We start from the raw sequence: 3623 nt of genomic DNA, 5'->3' as shown, positions 1-3623 counted from the left end.
AAAAAAAAGTATATAAGCGAAATGACAACATAAGGGGCCCAATGTAGTCATCTCTTAAGCAAAATAGAGAGGGAGAGAATAACAAAACAGTGGGCTTCCCTCAAGCCAAAAAATTTCAGGGATGGGAATGTATTAGTCTATTATTGATTTATTTATATCTCCCGGGTGGGAGATGGGCTGAATCCTGGAAGTACTGCTATACCAGGCCAACCCGTGGCAAAGGCGGAGCAAGCCCCTAACTCTTCGCCTCGTTCTAAAAATCAGTTTAATATCGATGGTCCCAAATAGGGACCGTATCAGATATTAAGCTGATAAGAACAGATACTACACTTTGATCTTAGCCAAAAGGCCGAGAAGCGATAAGTTGTACCATAGCTCAGAAATACTTATACCTATATCTTTCTACTACAGCCACTGATATATGTATTATATATAAAACTTATATTTAATTATTTTGTTAAGTTTATGTTCATTTACTCATTTCATTTTCTACCTTATACCATTTGTAATATTTTTATATAGGTTTTACTTGGGTTTTCTTAAATATTATATGTTTAATAACAATAAATTCTTTTCTGTCATTGTATAAATTCAGTAACTAAAAGTAGACATGTGACGTCATCATAATAGAGGGCAGCACTGTTGATAATTTTTGTTTACAAATATTTTATCTGACGTAGATTTTAAAGCAACGAACAAGCTGATCTGTTATCAATGCGTTCCACCCATGACCAGCCCATCTTATATTCAAACAGTTTATCCTAGACCGATAACCGATGTATAATTGAAACGATCAATGTCTTCCTCGTTACCGTTGAATGTTTTGTTTTGATTGTTATTTCCAGCAACTCGAGCGTCCTCATAGTGGTTAGCTCGTTATTTGCTAACGAGAAAAGTTTACTTGAAACGAAGAGACACCAAGTTCAATCCCAAAACGAGTACAAAATATTTACAATAGCGTCAGGTCAACCTTGTGTGTGATATCGAGTTGTTATTTTAACATTTCAGTTCTCATTGAGAAGACGTCCCACCCATGACTATCACAATTCTTCTTTATACCTATCTAGAACACTGATGTCCGACGTATATTTATCTTTTATTGTAAGACTTTTAAGCTTTCATTCACAGTTGTGGGAAGTTAGCTGCTATTTCTAGCAATCGAACAACTGCCTATCGGCTTCTTTGTTGACTGGACAGACAAGCAATCGAAGTGACTGTATATGTAATTACCCTAAGTAATTAACTAGCCAATTTATTACAGAAAGGTAAATACGAAACAATCCATTATTACCCCTCGTTAATTGACGTGTTTGTTATTGTTATTTGTAGTAGTTTTTCACTAATTCTAACGCAGGTATGGCTGTGTGGTAAGAAGTTTAACTTCCTTGTAAATTAGAGGCATGGCAAAAAACGACCGATAGAATAAGTACCAGATTTTGAAAATGTAAGTACAGGGTCGATTTGTTAAACTAAACCCTTCACAGAGATACTCCAGCATGGCCGCAGTCCAGTGACTGAACAAGTAAAAGATAATAGACAGACTTAACTGCATTGACAACTGACAGAAAATAAGCCCTTTTCTTGTGACGCTAAGAATTTATTTCACTTCAAAGACTAATTTATAAGGAGAGGAGACTCTCTCTCTGTCTGTCTCTCTTTCTGTCTGTCTCTCTTTCTCTCTGAGTGAAAAATCGAGTTAAATCCCTTTATAGGTCATTGTAATTAGTATCTTAACGTTTACCAGAGCTTCGCACGGTTAATCAGATGTTCTGTACATTTATGGAGAGATCGAGTGCAAATGGCACTGCAAAAACCATTAATGATATTCCCTTTATGATTTTGTTGTTATATGGACATTCACGATCAGGACGTTGTGAGTGGTGAAAGCTTAGTTTGCTCTCGTGGCCTCTGACAATACGCAGGCTATTACTGTTTTTACCAGATTCGGAATACGGAATACATTGATTTGTAAGTATTGTTGTTTATAGTCTATCTAATGTTTTAATTATGTCTGTTGCCAAAGGAAGTTAACTGAAAGCTTAAAATAAAAGAAAGCGCGGAATATGCATGAAGGTAACGCTTGATATTTGACTGATGGGGAATGGAATTAGTAATGGGGCAAAATGAGTAACCTCCGTTTTCTCGTTATTTTTTCTTTACAAGTTTTGAAATTATTACATTGCAAATATTGCATCATCATTTTTGTATTTTGTTACATTATATTTAGGAATTGGTCAGCATAGTTGTTGAAGTTGAGGGAGTCTAGAACAGTCAGGTTGGTAGGTCCTAATTTTTCAAGAAATTTTTCCTCAACTTTGATCCGATTGTAATCGGGGTTACTAATAAAATATATAGATTATTCTTAGTGTTTACCAATCAGTATCCTTTTCTCTGTTTGATTCTAAGTCAATTCTTTTCCCACTCTAATGTCTAATTTGACAATTTTCAAGTTTCAAAAATGTCTAAAATGGGGTAAAATGAGTAATGGTTTATTTCAATAATTTATCTCTTTAACTGCATGGCGTTTAAATATATCACGGAGAGGACACTCCAGCAGATCGGGAAAAAGCTGTAGAATATTTTATGTTAGTATTTTGTTTTGTTTTTTTTAGTCGAGTTTCGTTAATTTCATATGTACCATTTTCCCCTGATCCTCTTTCATTTGACCTAGATATTTCAATTTGTTTTTACATTTCCGATCTTTCTGATGTCTAGAAATGGATATTGATGTGTATGAGTCTGTTTTCCGGAGAACTGAAGCGGCTAATTTTTGAATTATCTTGTCTTGCTCATTTTGCCATAACCAAATTTGTCTTTTACATGCTCAAAGACAACGGCGATAATTTCCTGAAATAGTGACCTGATTATGTTATAATGCTTTAGTGCATTTAAGATAGGCCACTTGCTTAGTTTTTGTAAGATAGTGAACATTTGTAAAAAATATATTTTGTCTCAAAGCCAAAAATGCCGTAAAAACACCTCATTTTGCTACCCGAAAGTTTTGTCATCAGTGAAAAAATTTATATTCAAACTGTAGCAGAAGAAAGGCCTTCGTGTAAAGTCTAAAAAGAAATATATTGGAGTGTAGGAAGCAAATTCAGTAATTTTTGATTTCCCCTTATTTTCTCCCACCCTGTTTGAAACGGTTACATTACAAGTATTGCATCATTATTTTGTACTGTTGCATCATCTTTCGGAATTAAAAATTGGCCAGGATGGTTGTTGTTCAAGTCGAGAGAGTTTGGAACATATTCAGGTGTTAGATACTTTTTTTCTTTCTTAAAATTTTTCCTCAACTTTAACCCGATTGTAATTGAGGTTGCTAATAAAATATATGGATAATTTTTGGTGTATAACAATATTCTTCTCTGTTGGATTCCTAGTCAATTTCCTCACGCACACACTAATGTCTAATTTGGTAATCCCCCCCCCCTAAGTCTTCCTGGGGAGAAATTAGTAATAACTAATTTCAATAATTAATTGCGTGGTGCGTAAATATATCAAGTTACTCCAGTGGATCTTGAAGCGATAGAATAGTGGCTTCCAACCCTTTTATTTGAGTTTTCCCCTTTTAATATGCTTATCCTTATGTATGTATTAATATATATATATATATATATATA

General features: G+C 34.2%; 1 protein-coding gene and 1 non-coding gene across 8 annotated transcripts in view; one reads left to right on the top strand and one right to left on the bottom strand.

The window, feature by feature from the left end:
- Positions 1 to 3623, top strand: part of LOC106881355 (zinc finger protein 271) — a 46796-nt gene that overhangs the window by 33811 nt on the left and 9362 nt on the right. The window contains exon 1 of one of the 7 annotated variants that reach the window (XM_052969306.1): positions 622 to 1968. The exons of 4 other annotated variants lie outside the window; for them this stretch is intronic. The gene's annotated coding sequence lies outside the window, so the exon portion shown is untranslated. 2 more of the 7 variants (XM_052969311.1, XM_052969313.1) reach the window with 2 other exon arrangements.
- Positions 168 to 361, bottom strand: LOC128248445 (U2 spliceosomal RNA). The gene has a single exon (XR_008264674.1). It is a non-coding gene; the product is annotated as a U2 spliceosomal RNA (small nuclear RNA).

Source organism: Octopus bimaculoides, chromosome 7 (assembly GCF_001194135.2).
Source record: "Octopus bimaculoides isolate UCB-OBI-ISO-001 chromosome 7, ASM119413v2, whole genome shotgun sequence".
Classification (NCBI taxonomy): domain Eukaryota; kingdom Metazoa; phylum Mollusca; class Cephalopoda; order Octopoda; family Octopodidae; genus Octopus; species Octopus bimaculoides.
The sequence above is the reverse complement of the archived record's forward strand: the minus strand, read 5'-3'. Positions and strand labels throughout refer to the sequence as shown.